The following is a 22,274-nucleotide window of genomic DNA, read 5'->3' on the forward strand; positions in this document are numbered from 1 at the left end:
ATGCAATATTCTGTCCAAAAATTGGTTCAGCGCATGCTGCTACAACACACTAGTCTGTTAATATTCATACCAAAAATGAAAGTTAATTTCTAATGGCTCTATAAAATCACTGCAATCAATCTACAGTGTCCTCTACGTATCAATGGGAACATTTGCACATTAGTCAAAATAATTTGTTTTACTATACAAATTATTTAAATAGTTTCTTAGTTTTTCCTTAAGTAGAAGATATAAAAGTTTAATTCCATTCCTGAAATGGAATGGTCAAATTATGTCTGATGATAAAATAAAAGATTCGTGAGAATTGCCTAATTTTAGCCAGTAGAGCTAATACAGTAATGCTTAATAGGTTATGGGATAGCATCTATTTCATTCATGGCAAATTTCGTTGTTGATAGTATGACTTAATCCAGCCCGCTTCATTGTTTGTCAAATAAAAACATTTTAAATAGTGATTCAGCATTAGTATTGCTTGTATACACTTTCCAATTCCAACAATCTCTTTATCTATGTAACAGGAGAACATGGTTGCTAATATTCACTGATTGCTCCACACAATTGAAAATCAGGAAAATAATCCTTTGGCATACCATTATCAGCCAGCAAGTATACACATAATCACTCCATTTACTATTATGTTATTTATCTTATAAAATATTTTAGGATAAAATACATTTCAAGTTTATCATTTTAATTGTAAAGCAGGAATATACAGTTTGCAATTGGCTTGTGCCCACTGCTTGGTTGGTAAAATAGTTTAGTACAAAGGTTGACCAGCAGTACAATGCTGCTGTAAAACTTGTGTTCTTAATTATTTTAAAAATATATTTCAGCAGAGGAGGTTAGCTTTAGTAAAATATCATCATCTACATGCTTCTATGGAAACATTTAAAAAATCTCTGTTTTAAGGGGTCACCCATAATCATGGACTACTGTACTTACTTCATAGTTTTCATTTAGGCTACTCATACATTTTTACTTGCCTTGAAAATCCAAATTATAACATTTAATAATAAGTAAAATTTCCAATTGCATTTTTAATCAGGAATACTGCAATCCTATACCCACTTACCCATGAGAAAGCTTCACTAAAATCAATGGGACATATTTCAGAGATGACACATAGGACTGCAAAATTAGTTTCCCTTCAGCTGCTGTCTAGCAGGTCCTCTCTGTTTTCTCTGAAAATTTTTATTTTGGTTTCATCAACTGGTTTCCAAGCAAACACTGCAAGATTAGATGCTATCGTGGATGAAATTTCCTGCAACTAGTATCTCAGGACAGTAACAACTGATTGAGGAAATCCTTGTTATTGCAAGACAACTCTAGGCAAAACTGGAACAAATCTCCATCTCCTCCCTCTCAGAACAAGTGTCAGACTTCACTGTGGAAGTTAAAATCCATATATTAAAGGCTGCAGTCACCAAGAGTGTGCTGGTTCTGTAAGCCTGGGTACATAATACGTCGATGCCAAAACCTAACAAAGTGTTGACTGAATTCCAGCTGGTGGCAACATATGGCACATCAGCAAGCTTATCTTGGCTATCTCTATGTGCAAACAAATGTGCATTTGTTCCAGCACCAGATTGATTTCTCCTCTTGTCCCATGAGATGGAGTATCACCTTTTCAAGGAAACCCAGCAAACTATTCCAGGCTGCAGTCCTAAACAACAGGGAGTAAGCCTTGCTGAGTGTACTGGGACATGTCCAAGGAAAAATCTACAGAATTGCACTGCCAGCCTCCATATACCATTATCAAACTCAAGATAGTGTTTCTCCCAAGAATTTTACCAAGAGAAGAAAAATAATAACTTACTTGACAGCAATATAGTACCTAGGATAGGCCAAGAGTGCTTGAGATCTATAACCAACCAACCTTTATATTCCTTGCAGAGACTAAACAGTTAAATCATCCATAACTACTATAGCCATTTGTCATTATATAAATCCAATCCACATACTGTCTATATCAATAGAGCAGTATTCAAGTGTATCATGGATACTTTACTATGTTTTAATCTGTTAAATATCTACATACATAAAAAATCTATATACGTTTTCCTTTTCGATTTTTCTTAACATACTGAGCTTATGTACATAACTTCCTTTTTTTCATGAATTTGTACTAATCATGTTCATATGAATTTCCTCCTCATGTGCATGCACTCATGTCTGAAAGGGGTCATATTTTAATTCTGTAGATCAGTAAGTCAGGGATTGAAATGTTCTGATTTTGCCAAAACAAACCAAGCAGTGTTTATATCAAAAGGGCAGGAAATTTCTTAGCCTGGTATTTTATCCATTCATGGATAAAACAGCATCTCAGTCCTGCTTAGAACATTGTAAAACTGTTGTTGTTGTTGATTGAATCAACCCCTGGTGACTGCAGAAACAACTTAATGCAGTTTTCTTGGCAATGTTTTCAGAAGAGCCTTGCCAAAATCTTTTTAGGGCTGAAAAAGTGAGTGGCCCAAAGTCACCCAGCTGTCTTTCATACCTAAGCCAGGACTAGAAATCACAGTCTCCTAATTCTAATCCAGGACTTTTAACCATACCAAACTGGCTCACTATAAAGTTACCACCGCTATTATGGAATACTCAATTTTATTTTAGAAATACAGCTTTTATTCTTCTTCTGCCATCTATTCTGTGTGCCTTGAATTAATGCTGTAAGGAAACCTGCACAACATTCCATTTTTTTCTCCAACTTGGACTGAATCCCTCCCCAGCCTGGAGGAACATGTAGCTCTTTACTATATGCAAGGACATCTGACACTAACCTATCAAAAATGGAAGAAAGCCTTCTTTTCTCTGGATTCAGTGCTGAAAGGAGGAACAGTTCCAGTTTCCTAAGTCTATTGGAACCAGACAGCCATCCTGAAGGCAGGAATGACTCCTGGATTCATCACCCTTGGCAGAGTCACAGTAGCCTATAACATCACCTATGGTCTTAATCTGGAGCAAAACTAAGGCTGGGTTACTAAAACATGCCATATATTGGAGTGGGGGGGCTGTTAAGAAGGGTTGGGCAATTTCAGGTGGTGAAGAATATAGTGGCAAGCACCAATTCTTTACTAGTTATACTGCCTATTTCTTTCCAGGTTCAATTTAATTAACTCTAGTTTAGAACCAACTGATATCCTGCCCCTGGACTTCACAATCAGCTATTAAGGCCATGTTCTCTGGCCAACCAGCAAGGCATGTGAGATTTACAAGGGCCAAGAACAGGACCAATACCTCGGACAGTTCTTTGACCAAATACTATATGTGGCTCTCTATTTGGAAAACGGTAAAGGAAAAAGTAGTAACACATTTCACTTCAATTTTTATTCATAGATGGATTGCGTTTTAAAAAGATGCAATGTGGCTTTTATTGGATTGTTAGGCTGTTGTTAAACTATTGTTCTTGCTTTTTTATAAACCACATAGACAAGGTAATGAACCCTAAGCAGCAGCTTGAAAATAATTTACTATAAAACAAACACATATTTGAAATTGATCTGCAGAGAGATCATTTCAGAAAATATGTGAAAGACGAAGTAACTTGGGATGATAATATAAAGAAGTCTAGTACCCAGAAAGATGTGGGATAAAGGAAAAGAGCTTGGACAGGAGGCCAAATTTCTCAGGCGTCCTGAAATTCCCACTCTGTCCCTTCCTATCTCAAGATGTCTGAAGTTCATTGAGGTGGCCCAGGGATTCACCCTGCTCCTCCAGAAGACTAAGGCAGCTGACTTATTCCTTGCTCTTTGATCTTTATGTGTATGAACCAGGATTGTGTATGTAGGAAAGGTACAAATGTTCAAGCAAGCAGGTTGGCAAGGCATGATCCTTAGGGGCTGCACTTCCTTTTTAAAACCATTTTTAAAACCGAAAGGTGCAGGGCAGATTATTCATCTGAGTCCCTCCACTCACTGTTCACAGCATTTTTGTATTAATGGATGGTTTTTTTCTCCATTTTTTGGTTTGTTTTTTGTTTTCTTGTCTATCGATACTAGTCAGCTAGGGAATGGGAGTACTGCATTGGGAAAATCCAAAGTGCTAATATACTCTGCCTTAAATAAATTGTGTCAATCTATCTGATTAAAGGCAATTGCACTCTCCTACAATTACCAAATTGCTTCCCCAGAGCCAATTGAATCCTATGCCCCTTAGATTGAAACATGGAGTAATTGATAAGGTACAAGGAAAAAAAAAATGTAGCCATTAAGGGGGATAATGTGAAACACATCATTAAGCTTGCATCAAAAGAATCCTCTCTGTGATTAACGTAGCAATTTCACTATTTAAAAAAAGACCTCCAGAGGGATTTCTTGCATGGATTCTTACATAAAAAGTGGAGCATCTGTACAGTGAGTAGGTGAAAGAGCAAGAGAGGCTTCTGGCACCATATGGATAAGACCTGAACCACTGCTGCCGAACATGCCATCAAATAGTCCTTTGGGACTTTATTTTTCTGGCTGCTGTCAGAGTTACAAAACTGCCCAGTGGTGTAATGCGCGTGTTGCCTCTAATAAAAGATCCTGGAGCGATACAAAACTGTAATGGTCAAGAAAGTCAGATCAAGAAAGAACTGGATATATAATTGCACAAATTTTGTGGGATTCAACATGCCATTAAAGTAATGGATATTTTCCTGTGCTTTGCTGCTTTTTGTGTTTTGGAGTGCGTAAGCTTACTATAGCATTCAATTTACTCTTCGTTCCATGATTGCTCCGATCTATTAATTCCAGAATGCAGTGAACAGTGAGTGGAGGGACTCAGATGAATAATCTGCCCTGCACCTTTCAGTTTTAAAAAGGCTGAAGAAGGATGTTCTCTATAGAAATTAGGATGTTTTTGGTTTATTTATGAACACATTAAAATATGGCTTCTGGATCTGAAAAAGAATTCCACAAGATCCTACATCCTGGACAGCTTAATCTAGAACCAACAAGTTTAAAAAAGGTGAAGCTTAACTTTTTGATCAGGGTCGTATCACCTGCTGGTGGTGATACGACCTAAACAAATGAGTAAACGTTTCAGTCAAAAAAGGTAGAACCAGCCAAAAAAAGTGACTTTTTTTTTAGCAAAAAAATTTCCTAGGTGGAAGCATTGCAACCTCATAATTGCAACCACCCAGAGTCACTCTCTGAGTGAGATGGGCTGTGACTAAATTTGATATATAAATAAAATAAATAAATAATGAGAGGATGGATTTGCACAGAAGGTAAGCCTGTATTTTGCAGAAATTTGGAAAGTGTAGCTCTATTCCTGCACTGAATGTCATGATATTTCTCTTGATGGAGCCTGGGTCCTTACTTTCAGGATGAGACAGACTGCACTTTACACTTCTTAGGAATCCAGTGCAGACTTCTTAGCTCTATAGAGATACAAGAAGAATTAAAGGAAAGTATTAGAGAGTCTCTAGAGTGTGGATGATATCATTTTGTATTCCAGGTAAATACTGAGTTAGATCAAGAACCACTCCCAGTGAATTGGACATGTAATGAATTACATGTCCAATTACATGTATTGGATTTTTGCATCCTATACTTCAATTTGCACACATATTCCTCACATTGGTCAGGCAATTTATTTGCAGTAGCAACAGAGTTGATTTCCTAGTTTTTTTGGGTTTTTTTAATCGTATGGCATAGCAGTTCGGTGTTCATGCTGCTTTTCTTGCTGGGAAATCCTTGTGAGGTCCAGCAGCCAGATGTGTAGACAAGTCACGTTGCCCAGGGTGCACCACAAGGAGGCTAGTCTACATTGCACTGAATTGAGCTGAGAGAAAGTGACTGGCCCAAGGTCACCCAGCCGGCTTTCATGCCTAAAGCAGGACTAGAACTCACAGACTCCTGGTTTCTAGCCCAGCACCTTAACCACTAGACCAAATTGGCTCTCTGACTTCGTAGTAACAACCACACGCTTGAAATAAATTGTGACTTGAAGCCAAGTTTTCCCATTTGTGTTGGGTATATGCTGTAATACTCAATTCTCCAAGCAAATGACTATGGTTGACAAACAAATGGGAGTGTAGCTGCAACAGCACAAAGCAGGAATAGGCACCATCATATTAAATGAAGCAATTGGAACATACAGTTTGCTGGGAGAGGAAGAATCCCAAATGATATTAGCTGGACAGAAGAAAAGAGCCTTAAATGCTGATGGAGGTAGAAAACTGCTGTTTGAAATGGAAGAATTCAAGAATATTTGGACCACTCAATTTGTGGGAAAGAGACTATGTTACGAATTTGTAAGGCTGATGTAGTTCAAACTGGGTCTTTGTCAGGTTGTATTATATTCAGTACATCTTCTTTCCAGGAAATATTCACATAGGATTGTAACCCTTTTAATAATTTGCTCCTCCTTTCCGCACCATATTCATTTTCTCCAGAAGCAACAAAGATGCATTCTTTGCTATTGGCAGCAAAATCTGTCTGGTGAGTTTCATATAATTCATTTATCAACAGTCTTAAGTGTTTCATAGTTGCTGATGAGCAAAACTGAGATACTCTGAAAGTTCATAAACATTTTATTTCTTTTATAGGAGCAGGCCCTTGGGAAAAAAAATTAAATATTTTATAATTAACCAAGATAAACAAGACTTTCATAAATAAGATCATTTCTATTTGTTTAATGACTTACTTGTGTCTGAAAGATTTGTTGAGCTGTGGCTGAAGTTTGATAATATTCCAGTATGCTAAAAATTCACAATCAGACACACCATTTTTTCCACATAAAAAAGCAATTACCTCATGTTTTTATAGCATTTACAGAATGATTAGATTTTAGCACCACAGGCCTATCTAAAGTTTCAAAATCACAGCTGCCTCTTTCAATGTGGAAAGGCATTCTTTTACTATTTTTTTTTCTGTCACAGTTATCTATCTGCAGAAAGTTCACTCCTAATGCTGTTGATGAGTATGAAATACAGGCCTACCATAAATGCTAGGAAGTAATTTCATTGGAAGATAAATGACTCCATAGACCTGCCTCCTCGAATCTGTGGGATGATCCGGCTTCATCTGCTCCTCACTATTTAATAAAGTGCTTGTATGTGCTGGAGAAAAATGCCAAGCAAGGTCAAATAACTGCTCCTAAGATGACTCCCAGCTTTGGACAGGCAGGGATTTCTCTGTGAGAGAAAGACCGTGGAACAAATTAAGACTTGTGGGTGACAGTTATTTGGCAGTAACAGATAAATCTTCATTGTGTTGAATCCTAAATACAAAATAACTTTGGGAGATAAATGCTACTTCTGAATGAATGTCATCCTGATACATGAATAAACAACATTCTATGCAGATCTTAGTCTTAAACACTTCAAAAATAGAATAATCACAACCAAAACAATATAAACCATTTTTTACCAATTGCTCACTCCATGGAACATGGACATGTTGAATATATTATACAGATATGTACAATGCACAAAACCCCACACATATGACATACAGGAATGTCTCAAGAATAAGCTCACAGCCTGCTACTTTAAACATACTTAGCTCAACTCCAGGAGAGTTGCGTGAACAGACCCATGCAGTTATCTTGCTATGTTACGAAAATGGTTTGCCACTGCCTTCTTCTGTATATTGGGACACATGATACTGATGTCATATCACCAGGGAATAGGTGTCTTCCACAGCCAACTATTTCCTAAAATACTGGAAGGAATTATTGTCTTTTAAAAACTTACTTTAAGACAGCAGAGTGTATGTTTTCATGGCCATGAAGATACTTTCAGATCAGCTCCCCTACTCATAAAACATTACCTCTTCTTTCAACATAACACTGAATAAAAACAAGGTATTTAAATATTACCTTTCCAAAGTGTACTTCAAATCAATGAATAATGATTCAGAAACAAGCTAGATTATTTTCTGCAATGGCTAATACTTTTAATAAAATCATGGAAGATCAGGACTCTCCATACGCGCTAATAAGCATCATTGGAAGTTCAGATGGGGTTTCTGAAGACCATGTGGAGGCTCTGAAGAAACTTCTTAAGCTCATCATTTCTTGAAAACAAGCAAGTGCTTATTCAAAAACCCAAGCAATATTTATGTTTCGCTTTGATTAATAGTTATGTTGTTCCATAAATCTGAGACTAATGGGAAGTTCTAATTTAAAGGTGGTTAAAATTCTATTGCAGGGATAGAGCACCTTAATTTAAAAATTATCTTTAGTTCTGATTTGAAAACATCTCACACACCTTTCACAGTGCCCAGTCCAACAGCAGATCTGGGGATATCTTTGATACTTCCTTCTGGTAGAAGGATTCTGGAAGGTCACCAGGTTGTAGTTTCCCCTGAGACCAAAGATGCTGCCTGGCTGGGACAAGAAATAACTAATGCTACTCTAGGAATTGTGGCCCAGAGTGCTAAAGCTTTTGAGAAGAGACTTCTTTTTCCTAACAGAAACTGGAGAAAGGAGGTAAATAAATAAACAGGCTGCTAGTGCTGTTTATTGCAAGAAGATCGAAAACTTACTCCAACAAACTGAGTTTGTGATGTTGACTATGAGGTTTACATCTCTTACATGCAAGTTGATTAGGGAAAAGGAGCTAGAATTCATGAAAGACACTACCACTCTTACAAACATCTATAGAGGTCAAGCAGCTGATCAAGATGCACTGCTGAGGGCCCTCCAAAGTAAAGTTATAAGGCTGCAGCTTTGGGCAGGACATATCTAGAACCACTGCCATGAGATCATACTTTATTATTTTTATTAAATATATTATTATATTTAAAGAATGTCATTTTAATGCCTGACATCAGGAGTTCAAATTCAAATCAGTTTATTACAGCCATAAGGCCAGATACAATAAAATATCTAATAGTGGAGCTGCTACATACATACGTATAACAGAAAAACAATGGATATAATAGGAACTAAAAATAAATAAGAACATATAAAATAAAATAAAATAAAATAAAAATAATATTATAAAAGAAGTGATGAATAAATGACTATCCAAACTTAACTGATGGTATCATGTATTGTACATATGGTAGCACAAAACTGGGTGACTTGGGAGGATATTTTTGAGTTCTTGTCCAAAAGAAGTAACAGTAAGTAGAAATCACACTCCCTGCTTGGAAGTTTCTTCAAGACCAGATAGATGAAGGTGTGTCTTCTAAAAGAAGATCTCCATTCTTATATAGGGAACAGCTTAGTAGGCTCTATGGCTTAGAGCTTCTATTGAACCATCACCACATGGACATAACCAGAGAGTCATAAGAACATCAGAAGTGCAACTTCCCAAAGCTTTGCAAAGCTTCACAAAAACCCTTATAATGAAAAATACGAATTCTGGCTGGTATAAATGGTCTCCCATCCCTTATGAAGTCCATGAGTAACATATTCTTCATTTTTGGGAAAAAACATACTGTAAGTATTCTGTATTTGTCTTTTTGTGTCTTGTCATGTTACAGGTAGTCCTCATTTAATGGTAGTAATTGGGACCAGAATTTCCATCATTAGCAATGTGGTTGTAAAATGCAACATCACATGACCACATCACTTAGCAACAGCAAACCCTGCAGTCCCCGTTGCTACCATTAAATGAGCATCATGGGTCCTTAAGTGAGGACCTCACATGACCACAATTTGCAACTTAGCAAAATCAGTGGGGAAGCTGGCAGGAAGTTTCAAGTCCTGGTCACAACAAGCCTTTCCTTAGGTGACTCACAAGCAGGCCAGTGGGCGGGTAAGTGCTGCAAAGTGCAGGCAGGCAGGGGTGAGTGCTGCAGCCTGACATGAGCGTGGGTGGGGGGTTGCTGTGGAGTGGTGCGAGTGCAGGCAGGTGCACAGGTGGGTGTCACAGTACAGCTTGAGCACAGCTGGGCAGGGGGGTGCTGCCATGCAGCGTGAGCACAGCCGCATGCTACAGAGTGCAGGTGTGGGGCTGCTGTGGGTGGGCATGTGTTTTGGGGTACAAGAACCCCGGGATCTCATAGCAGGGCTTCTTGGGAGAAAAAGTGATGGGAGTGAGAGTGACTTGTGCCCTAACCTGGTGGCTTTTCCCATTCCCTGTGGGAAGCCAGCAGGGAAGGTCAGAAATGGTGATCACATGACTGCGGGGCACCATCATATGTACAAACCGGTTGCCAAGTGCCTGAATCACAATCACATAAACATGGGGGTGCTGCAAGGGCCGCAACTCTGAGGACTAGTCGTAAGTACCACTCGTTCAGTGCCATCATAACATACAAAAGTTATTAATTTGATTTTTATGTTCATTTGGGAACAAAACTCCACTTATCTTCCTCAGAAGAAAAAGGAGGAACATGCTTTTTTTAAAAAAGAACAGTGAATGAAACACTTAGAACTTTGGAGCTCTGTATTTTCTTTGCATGAGATTAAGCAACAATGAACAAGCTATTATGATTGGTTCTTTGTAGTTTGGTCCTGGGAACATTCCTCAGTGTGTCTTTCTTTACAACATTCTCCATCACAGTTTTGAAAAAACTGTTACAACCGAGGCAATTTAAGAAATGATCACTGGTTTAAAAAAAAAGTAAGTTATCCTTAAAAATAGAATTCAAGTGCCCTAATTAACCTATTCATTTATTAAATAATCATTTTGTTAATTAGCAGAGGACTGAAGTTTAAGTATCAGCATTTGAAAACCAGAGGAAGATGTTTTATTGGCTTATCCTATTGTGAATCTTGATAAGAACAATTTATGAGTTTGTAATAAAGGATCTCTTTATGGAATGAAGCATACATGACAGCTGGTACGTGGAGGAAAATTTTAATTGCTCTGTATAGGTGGCGGCCTCCGTGTGAAGCATTAGAATAGGAATGGCCACGCTGAATGTATTGAAAAGCAGTCTGAATATTTATCAGAGTACAAGAGAAGGATGTTCGTGGAGCGTGACTACGTAAAAGACAGTGCATAGTGAAACTGTGTATTTAGTGTGTACTTCCATTTCCGTCTCTTTATTTCATTTGCATTATATTTATGTTATACTTATTAAACCCCAATGCAGCTTCTACCCCTGTCCAGACTTTTCATTATCTTTCTTCTCCAGTAGTTTCAGATGCAGGTGAGGCTTCTAGGGTGTGCTGGTCAGAAAAGTGATGCCAACACCTTTAATCTCCTCTGAATATAGAAAGAAGAAGGCTGAGACCAAAGAAAGGAACTACTTTATTTGACCCTATATCGTTTGGTATTTGGCCATATATAATTTAGTTTAATAAAATTTCAATGCTACAAAACACACAATTGCCCAGACAACTGTTTTGTTACTAAGCTAATAGTTTGCTTTAAATCCTCCTGCATTCAGCAAAATAGGCTTTTGGGAGGTAGTGCCAGCAGGTGGCATAGAGAAGAAACAGAAAGCTGTTGCATCTGAGGAATATTTAAGTTCCAACTTTTAAAACCTTGACAATTCAACAAAATTGTACTCTGAGCACGTTCCATTCCTTTCAAAGACTCTTTTAAAAAGTACAGTCCATAAGTTGCACAGAACATTGCATTATTTTATTTAAATTATAATGAAACCACAACTTTGTAAATGCTGGTCATTCAGAGTTAGATTTTAAATCAAACCAAACAATGACAAAACAAATATATCACAGCCATTCACCCATACGCTGGTGAAGTGAATAATTGTATGTGCTATTTAAACAGAGAACCTTCCTAGTGTTATTTATTTTCTTGGCTGTTTATAGGCCAAGCTTTGACAGCCAGATTATGCTGCAAATGGCCAATAAGCAGAACTGTTCCTGCAGAAGTGAAAGTGGAGGGGGAGCAGTATTATATAAATAAACATTGCCAGTCTGGCCATTCCTCTAATTCTGCTTTCAACCAAGTATGCCATGAGTGAAAGTAATTAAAGACAGCATGCAAACCTTGTTTCAGAAATGTGTAAACAGCCTTACAGCATGAGTCCGATCAGGAAAAAAGGAAGGGTTTTGGCAAGGTAGACAGTTCATGCTTCTTTGACAAAGTATGGCATTCCCAACCAGGAAGCAAACATTTGGAAAACCAGCAGGAAATTTTATCAGTGCAAATCACTTCCAAATGACATTTTTGCTTGAAGCATACGTCAGCTGAACTAAAATGGCAAAGCAATTTTCCAAATCAGTCTTAATTCTGAACATCTCTCTTTCTCACATACTAGGACACCCATAATACTCTGGTTTCAGATCATATACATCTTTCGCCTTTTATAATTAATGCTTATGATACATTTATTTTTGAAAAGACAGTGTTTTGTAAGGCAGGGCCATGAACATTTGAATATCCAAGGATCAGATTAATTGTTTACGATTAATGTTTAATCCTTGCTTCATCTGTTGTGCCCCCATACTTCCAAAGGTGTTGTGAGCAAAATTGTCCATAATGGAATTCAGTTTGAATTTGTAGCTCAGTCAGTTGGGAGTATTATTTGGAAAATGAAAATGGCTTTCCAGAAATGTGCATAGATGTTTATTGCTCAGTAGGCCCATGGGAAGGAAATCTGTGCAGCACACACATGACTATGAGGCAGCTGAGGAGATACGAGTGATGGAGAAGAAAGAAATATGAGAAAGGGATGTGTGCCTTCTCAACTATAGTATTACAGGGACTTTGCTGACTACACACAATGCCAGTTAGTTTCATATGAACCTCCACTGTGGACCATTATTGTTGCATCTTGAAAAGCAGAGAGAAAATAAAAGTTTGCTTATGTCCTGTCCACAAATTCCTATACGCCTTGCAAAGGTTTGAGAGCTCTTTCACAAGTGAACGCTTCGTTGGCTCTCTTTCTGTTTAGGTATTGGCATTCCTCTGCTTTTACCTCCATCACTGCCCAGAAGCTTAACATTCACTCCTCTGTGGCACAGGTTGTTCTCTGATCCACACAGGCAGAGCCATCCTTTAGTCTAGTCTCACCGATTTCAAAACTACTACGCCTGGTGAAAGTGCAGAATCTCAAGACTGAATTAGATTTGATTAGAGACAGCACAGTAGCTGCAAACTCCACAAACAACCATGATAAAAACAAGAGATAAAAACAAATTATAGAGGAAAACGATCATCAGGTTGAAACATTGGAAGGTGTGTCGTATGCCCCTTGAGTTATTCATAAATGACAGAGCTCGGATAAAATCATTGAGTAGTTTTCTTCCTCCTTGATTGTCTTAAGCCTTTAATGTGTTAGTTAATGAGTTTTCACTTTAATATTTAGAATTGTACTTATAAGTGATATAGTACATGTTTAGATAATACCACTTGCAAGTGAAAAGAAGAAAAGGTTTTTGGCAAAAATCACAAACCGCTATAACATCTGTATGTGTTTTGTGTGAAAAAGTAATATGAGGTAGGATTTTCCAAGTCTGGAGAAATATTTGAGAATAGCTTTCCTTACTTCTGTATCTGTTCTTGTCACTATACCATTGAAATTTGCTAACGTTCGTTTAGTAAAAAGTTGATTTACTGCGGCTTCTTTAAAATGTTCTTTTAGCACAAGAGAGTGCAATCATCACCCCTCCCTGTCTTGGTGAACTAGCAATATTAACAAAAGGGTTTCATAATCCAATCACTATCCCCAGTTTATTTAGCACAAATGTTTTAATTATACCGTGAATTTAATAGATCAATGTAATAGAAACTGCAGAGTCAAACAAATAAATATGGGCCTCCTTTCTCCATTTGGTGGGAATGACTCTGTTTGTTTACCAAAGGCCTCTGCAAGAGGTGTTCATTCTAGTTGGGGACTTAACTGAACAAGCGTAGCAATGGAGTACTGCCAAAATGTATCCAAAATTTCACATCAATACATTCAGTAGGCTCTAATCCTTAAAAGAAAACATCACTGAAAATGTCTGTTAACATTTCCCTATACTCTCCAGCCCACTCCCATGCCAGCTCTTTCCCAAACCACACCATAAAAAGCTGCTTCTTGCAAAGTATCGGAGGCCAACGGCCTAGCTGACCCCACAAAAGGAATAACTAAGATGTTTCTGCTCTTAAAATGAGGCTCCTTAAAGTATCATTCTATTTAATTGTACTGAATGTTTCTCTAGGGCAGTATTTCTCAACCTTGGCAACTTTAAGAAGTCTAGACTTTAATTCCCAGAATTCCCCAGACAGCATGCTGGTTGGGGAATTCTGGTAGTTGAAGTCCAGACATCTTAAAGTTGCTAAGACTGAGAAACACTGCTCTAGGGCTGGAACTTTATATTATAGTCAGATGATGGAAAGCTGGCCAAAAGAGGCTCAATAACCTGTTAATAAAAAGAATAATTGTGTAACCTCAGAGCAAGACAGATTCTTTTTAAAGGATGAGCTAAAAATTTCTAAAGAGTTTCTGTTGTAGGATTTTAATTCATACCAATGGCACCTATTTAACATAGCTTCTGGAATTCGGATTACCCATGGAGCATTTCTGACACTGTGAGGCAAAACATTAATTTTATGCCTAATATGCCTGGGGTAAAACTAAAAAATGATGATTTTCTCCTTTCCCAATCTTCCGCATCAACTTTCTGACAAGCATGTATGTTTTTGTCTTAAAAATGGGTCTACAAATAAATCAATTTTAAAATAATTGAATTATGGGGTCTAAAATACTAGTTATCTTTTTGGCTAACATGAGGCCAAAACATGGAAGGAATGGGGATAAATTTCTGTCATTGTCACAGATTTCTTGTGCAATCTTCTTTAACCCACTTATTGTTCACATAATGCAGTAAAGTAAAATAGCAATGAATTCTTCCTTCTGGAGTTGCCAGCCCCTGAGAATATTAAAGGTGCAATCCAATGTTCACATTTTCTGGGAGTAAATTTTACTAAACACAATGGGATTACATTTCAAAAGACATATGTCTCAACAGATTAATTCCCTTCCTTTCAAGTAACTGCTGAATTAGTTGTTTAAATTTGCATTCAAACTTCAGTAATAATAACATTATTGTTTATAATGTCCAATCATAATTTATGATGTAACAAGTTTTTGTTGTTTATTCGTTTAGTCGCTTCCGACTCTTCGTGACTTCATGGACCAGCCCACACCAGAGCCTCCTGTCGGTCGTCAACACGCCCAGCTCCCCCAGGGATGAGTCCGTCACCACTAGAATATCATCCATCCACCTTGCCCTTGGTCGGCCCCTCTTCCTTTTGCCCTCCACTCTCCCTAGCATCAGCATCTTCTCCAAGGTGTCCTGTCTTCTCATTATGTGGCCAAAGTATTTCAGTTTTGCCTTTAATATCATTCCCTCAAGTGAGCAGTCTGGCTTTATTTCCTGGAGCATGGACTGGTTTGATCTTCTTGCAGTCCAAGGCACTCTCAGAATTTTCCTCCAACACCACAGTTCAAAAGCATCGATCTTCCTTCTCTCAGCCTTCCTTATGGTCCAGCTCTCGCAGCCATATGTTACTACAGGGAACACCATTGCTTTAACTATACGGACCTTTGTTGTCAGTGTGATGTCTCTGCTCTGAACTATTTTATCGAGATTTGTCATTGCTCTTCTCCCAAGGATTAAGCTTCTTCTGATTTCCTGACTGCAGTCAGCATCTGCAGTAACCTTCGCACCTAGAAATACAAAGTCTTTCACTGCTTCTACATTTTCTCCCTCTATTTGCCAGTTATCAATCAAGCTGGTTGCCATAATCTTGGTTTTTTTGAGGTTTAGCTGCAAGCCAACGTTTGCACTTTCTTCTTTCACCTTCATCATGAGGCTCCTCAGTTCCTCTTCGCTTTCAGCCATCAAAGTGGTATCATCTGCATATCTCAGATTGTTAATGTTTCTTCCAGCGATTTTAACTCCAGCCTTGGATTCCTCAAGCCCAGCATGTCACATGATGTGTTCTGCGTACAAGTTGAATAGGTAGGGTGAGAGTATACAGCCCTGCCGTACTCCTTTCCCAATCTTAAACCAGTCCGTTGTTCCATGGTCTGTTCTTACTGTTGCTACTTGGTCGTTATACAGATTCTTCAGGAGGCAGACAAGATGACTTGGTATCCCCATACCGCTAAGAACTTGCCACAATTTGTTATGGTCCACACAGTCAAAGGCTTTAGAATAGTCAATAAAACAGAAATAGATGTTTTTCTGAAACTCCCTGGCTTTTTCTATTATCCAGCGGATATTGGCAATTTGGTCCCTAGTTCCTCTGCCTTTTCTAAACCCAGCTTATACATCTGGCAATTCTCACTCCATGAACTGCTGAAGTCTACCTTGCAGGATCTTGAGCATTACCTTACTGGCATGTGAAATGAGTGCCACTGTTCGATAGTTTGAACATTCTTTAGTGTTCCCCTTTTTTGGTATGGGGATATAAGTTGACTTTTTCCAGTCTGATGGCCATTCTTGTGTTTTCCAAATTTGCTGGCATATAGCCTGCATTACCTTGACAGCATCATCTTGCAAGATTTTGAACAGTTCAGCTGGGATGCCGTCATCTCCTACTGCTTTGTTATTAGCAATGCTTCTTAAGGCCCACTCAACCTCACTCTTCAGGATGTCTGGCTCTAGCTCACTGACCACACCGTCAAAGCTATCCCCGATATTGTTATCCTTCCTATACAGGTCTTCTGTATATTCTTGCCACCTTTTCTTGATCTCTTCTTCTTCTGTTAGGTCCTTGCCATCTTTGTTTTTGATCATACCCATTTTGGCCTGGAATTTACCTCCAACATTTCTAATTTTCTGGAAGAGGTCTCTTGTCCTTCCTATTCTATTGTCTTCTTCCACTTCCACGCATTGCTTGTTTAAAAATAATTCCTTATCTCTTCTGGCTAACCTCTGGAATTTTGCATTTAATTGGGCATATCTCCCCCTATCACTCTTGCCTTTTGCTTTCCTTCTTTCTTGGGCTACTTCTAGTGTCTCAGCAGACAGCCATTTTGCCTTCTTGGTTTTCTCTTTCTTTGGGATGTATTTTGTTGCCACCTCCTGAACAATGTTGCAAACTTCTGTCCATAGTTCTTCCGGGATCCTATCTACTAAGTCCAGTCCCTTAAATTGATTCTTCACTTCCACTGCATATTCCTTAGGAATATTAGTGAGCTCATATCTAGCTGATCTGTGGGTCTTCCCTAATCTCTTTAGTCTGATCCTAAATTGTGCAGTAAGAAGTTCGTGATCGGAACTACAGTCAGCTCCAGGTCTTGTTTTTACCAACTGTATAGATGTCCGCCACCTTTGGCTGCAAAGGATGTAGTCAATCTGATTTCGGTGTTGTCCATCTGGTGAAGTCCATGTATAAAGCCGTCTCTTAGGTTGTTGGAAGAGAGTGTTTGTTATGCAAAGTGAGTTGTCTTGGCAAAATTCTATCAGCCTATGTCCTGCTTCGTTTTGTTCACCCAGGCCATGCTTACCTGTAATTCCAGGTGTCATTTGACTGCCTACCTTAGCATTCCAGTCTTCTGTGATGAAAATAATGTCTCTTTTGTGTTGTCCAGTAGGTGCTGCAGATCCTCATAGAACTGCTCTACTTCAGCTTCTTCAGCATCTGTGGTTGGGGCATATATTTGGATCACTGTGATGTTAGATGGCTTGCCCTGAATTCGAATTGAGATCATTCTATCGTTTTTTGGATTGTATCCAAGCACTGCTTTAGCCACTTTACTATTAATTATGAAGGCTACTCCATTTCTTCTGTGGTCCTCTTGTCCACAGTAGTAGATCTGGTGGTCATTTGATGTGAAGTGGCCCATTCCAGTCCATTTCAGTTCACTGACGCCCAGAATGTCTATCTTTAAGCTTGACATCTCACCAATAACCACATCCAATTTGCCCTGGCTCATAGATCTTACATTCCAGGTTCCAATGGTGTGTTGATCCTTAGAACATCGGATTCGCCGTTCATCACCAGCACCGTCGGCCGCTAGCCGTCCTTTCGGCTTTGAGCTACTGTGTCATCATGTCTGGGGCTAGTTGAATTCATCCTCTGTTCCTCCCCAGTAGCATTTTGACCATCTTCCGATCTGGGGGTCTCATCTTCCAATGGTATACCGACATATCTCCGGTTGTACTGATCCATTTAGTTTTCCCGGCAAGAACACTGGGGTGGGTTGCCATTACCTTCCCCAGGGATCGCATTTAGTCTGACCTCTCTGTCATGACCTTCCTGTCTTGGGTGGCCCTTCACGGTTTAGCTCATGGCATCATTGAGGTGCTCAAGTTCCAGCACCACGACAAAGTAACGATCCTTTGCTGAAGTAACAAGTAAACATCAGAAAGAAAATTCATTTTAATGTTTTCTTTTTCACTCCCTATTTAATATGTCAGAATTGAAGTAAGTTCAAAAGAATCCCAAATAAATCTCTTTGACTTTCAGCACTTTACATTAAAATCGGCTGTTACTTATTAATCAATTAAAGTTTTGCTTCAGTCACCAACTCAGTCAATTGCCATTGACAATTTATGCATTTCATTGGGTTTTTGAGAGGATGAGCATCATAATGATTATAGAGGATTTTATATCCTTTATTAAACAGCATAAAAATACCTTGGCCACAATCCATAAACAGCTGGATGCACCCTTGATTTCCATGGGTCCATACTCCTATGGACATTCAAGTTATGAGAATTGCTCAGTAATAAGAAACCCAAAGCTTAGGCAATTTTAGATTATGGCTGCTATTTCTCCATTAACACTCAGTATACTCTATTAATAATTCTGCTGTTCTCAGAAGACCCCAAAAATCTTGACAATATAACCCTTCATTTGTATTCCATTCCATCCTTTCCAGCATCTCCTTATTCCTTGTGCAAATCAGTGACTCCCACCTCCTTCCTTCTGCTCCACCCCATATTCAGAAACAGTAGCTGAGACCAACCATCAGGGAAGAAGACAGGAAGCAAATCCATGAGATACATGCCAACCCTGGAACCTGGGATTGATGTCACAGTCTGGGACAAGAGGTTCTCAGTCTAGCATAGTTGTTCATGACTGATTTTTTTATAAAGAGCTGAAAAGTATTCATGACTCTAAGTGGTTCATCACATTCAACCAAACTGAATTTGTTCAACCAAATTTGTCCTGATATTTTCTGCACATTTTCATTACTCAAGAGGGCTTGCTGCCACTTCTACTGTTAAGCTCCACTTAAAAGCTTAACATTTAATAGTGAAATGAACTTTTTTGTTTCAAAGACTAATTTTATAGAAATTTGGCACCAGAAAACATATTTCTGTTTCATTATTGTGAAACATAAAATTTTATAAAATTCTTATACTCTTCTCTTTTAGAGATTGGACATGCTGAAATATATAATGTATGTTCGGGTATATAGTAGCATTTTTTCTATGTCATTTCCTATAGGATTTTAAGTGAATTTGCAATAGCTTCATATTTTAAATGTGCAGTAAGTTACTTGCAACATAGTACAATGAGCTACAATAATTAGATTTCACAAAATCCTTTACACAGCTTTGATGTGGCAAGTCAAAGTATTTTTTTTAATATTTGCCTTTTCTCTTAATTTTTTAAAATAATCCTAAGTAAGTATAAGCCTCATTATATTGTTTCCATCATTTTTATTTGTTCATCAAATTTACATGGCTGCCCAGGTAGCAAGTTACAGATAATCATAAATAACTTCATGTGTGTGTGTACCTTTGAATCAGTCTTGACTCCTGGGGACTGCCTGGACAAATCCCTGCGGTCTTCTTGGCAGGGTTTTTCAGAAGTGGCTTGCCCTTGCCTGCTTCCTAGGGCTGAGAGAAAGTCACTGGCCCGAGGTCACCCATCTGGCTTCGTGCCTAAGGTAGGACTAGAACTCCTGGTCTCCCAGTTTCTAGCCTGGTGCCTTAACCACTACACCAAACTGGCTCCATACCACTCTCTATCTGTACTATCTGTATATTTTAAAAGAAAAAAAAGCATGCCCAAGAAGTAATAGCAGATAGTTATCTGGTAGGTAACGCAGAGGTAGGTTTGGATCCCTCTGAGCTAGACAAAATATTTGTTCCCATCCCTGTATTGCAACTTCTGAGAAAAGAAAATCAATTTCTCCTTATTACTCTCAGTAGACTTAGATGAGTGATAACTTTTACTCTAGCCAAACATAAAGAAACAAAACCAAACCTGGACTATATTTTTGACAAGAGGAATTACAAAGCTTGATAAAGCTTTCTTTTAAGCCAATGCAACTGAGGAAAGCCTGGTCTGGTTTAGAAATGCGTATTTCCTTAATGGGCTTTATTAAAATTGTCCCTTCTCCATTGTGTATCCCTTCACAAAGGAAAAGATACTAATATCCATATAGATATATAAAGATATATGTTAGACCCACACACAAAACTCGACCAGCTGTAACTCTCTCAGCTACTTTGATCGGGGAAAAATCTTTTGAAAGGTTAGGACTTTGAGAATACACTCTGCTTCTACCTTGGGTAAATGTCTTACCTGGAGACTGATGACAGGTGTCAGGTGTCAGATGAAGTAGGAAAAACAAAGTTACCCCAACTGGATTAGGAACAATCATCTTCTCCTCCTTTTGGGAAGCTCACAGGCTGTCTTTTTTGCTCTTTTTTTTTTTACCATTTTAGTAAAGAGTTAAAGAAAAATCCACAGCAGCCTGAGCAAGGTTGGAATCACCAGAAAGATTTATCCTTGTCCAAGCTGCTTGCTGTCCTGTCTCTTCCTCCCACCCCCATATTTGCAAGAGGAAAAAGTGGAAAATCTAGAAAAACCTGTTTTTTATGGGGCCCCTCTAGGCCCTCATCTCCATGTCTGATGGCTGAGGGCTACTTTAACCCCAAACTCTTGGAGACTGCCCTTCTTTTGAATTAAAATCAACCTTGTCCTGGCTCAGTGCTGAGCTGGCTTTTTGTATCCACGTAACGCTTTAACCATCATCTGAATTCAGGATTTGGGCAAGATGTGGGTCCTGGGCTGTGTAGTTTGATCAATAATTAAAGGAGTATTTAAGCCCCTCACCTCAGTAAAAAAAATTGCACAGCCTTTGGTGGAATTTTCCGTGTATACAGACGAATTATTACTCTCCATCACTGGACGTGATCAGGCAGAGGCTAGGCAACTCTCCATCAGGGATGCTTTGATTAGGTTTCCTGACCTGGAAAGGGAAGTTGACAATGGCCTAAATGATTCCTTTCAAAATCCATCAGGCCTAGGATCAGGCTGCATTTCTTTTCAAGTACTGTTTATAACCTACAGTATATACTCCCTTTGGGGATTTGCCCCCTTTTTTAAAAAATGGAGACCCTACTTCCTTTACTAAACTATTCTCACAACTTTTGTTGGCCCAGAGGACTGACACAAAGTTCACTTTTACCTATGAAAGATTTTCTTGAAATTCAGCTCCTCCGCTCCACCTTTTAAGGCACAGTTTCTTAGGCTAACATGACTGGCTCTTGGCCCCAGGAGGGGAAAAGTCAAAGTTCATTTGGAAATGACACATTGTGACCTGCAGTCTGTTGTAGCACATTAAGTCTGACAAATGTTCAGAAATGATGACTAACACCAGCCAAGGGAGAGAGTCACACTTTGGTTATTGTACCCAGCAGTTAACCTTACGTAGTCACAATGCGGATGGTAGCCATGTCTGCTGGTTAAGAATAAACACAGCCAGTAAAAGGGTTTCCTACATCTTCCTTCTGTGTTAATGTGGTTCAGTGCTTCTGTCATGAAAATGAACTCAAAGGACAGTTTCCCACACTCTGAGTCACAAAGAACATAGTATGTAACTCATAGAAAGGTGGCATTTTAAACTTCCCTGAACACATGGACATTGCAGTGTTATATTACATAATTTGGAGAAGCCAAGCGTACAGAAAAAGTTTAAGTTTTCTGTGTTTATATGGATATTAGATAGCCAGGGAAGAGAATCTGCTACAGTTCAATTCTACACCAGATCACAAAGGATTAAGTCCCCATTCAGTTCAAGGTAAGTATACACAAAATTGCAATTGGAACTGAGAATTATAATACAGTACCAAAGCAACCATGCAGAGTTTTGATTAATCAACCCAAAGGATCATTTTTGTTATGTCATGTTTTGTTATTTTACCTTCACAAAACAAAAATAATCCCCCCCTTTTTTTTTGCATAAGCTGACTGTGCAGCTTTCATGAATCACATTTTATTGAACTCAGAGGGCACTTTGTGAAGCATTCGAACAGCAGTCCTTATTCTAATGGCATCTGCTTTTTGTTGTTGTTGTTCAGTCGTTGTGTCCGACTCTTCGTGACCTCATGGACCAAAGCACCCCAGGCCTTCCTGTCCTCCACTGTCTCCCGGAGTTTACTCAAGTCCATGTTCATTGCATTGGTGATGCTACCTAACCATCTCATCCTCTGCAGGGAGGGTTAAAACAGGCAAG

At 38.6% G+C, this 22,274-nt stretch overlaps 1 pseudogene; it reads left to right on the plus strand.

Annotated features, from left to right (window-relative positions):
- Positions 1-7,870: 7,870 nt before the first annotated feature.
- LOC134493111 (glyoxylate reductase/hydroxypyruvate reductase-like) lies at positions 7,871-8,850 on the plus strand (annotated as a pseudogene).
- Positions 8,851-22,274: the final 13,424 nt, after the last annotated feature.

This window comes from Candoia aspera, chromosome 1, assembly GCF_035149785.1.
Source record: "Candoia aspera isolate rCanAsp1 chromosome 1, rCanAsp1.hap2, whole genome shotgun sequence".
Lineage (NCBI taxonomy): Eukaryota > Metazoa > Chordata > Lepidosauria > Squamata > Boidae > Candoia > Candoia aspera.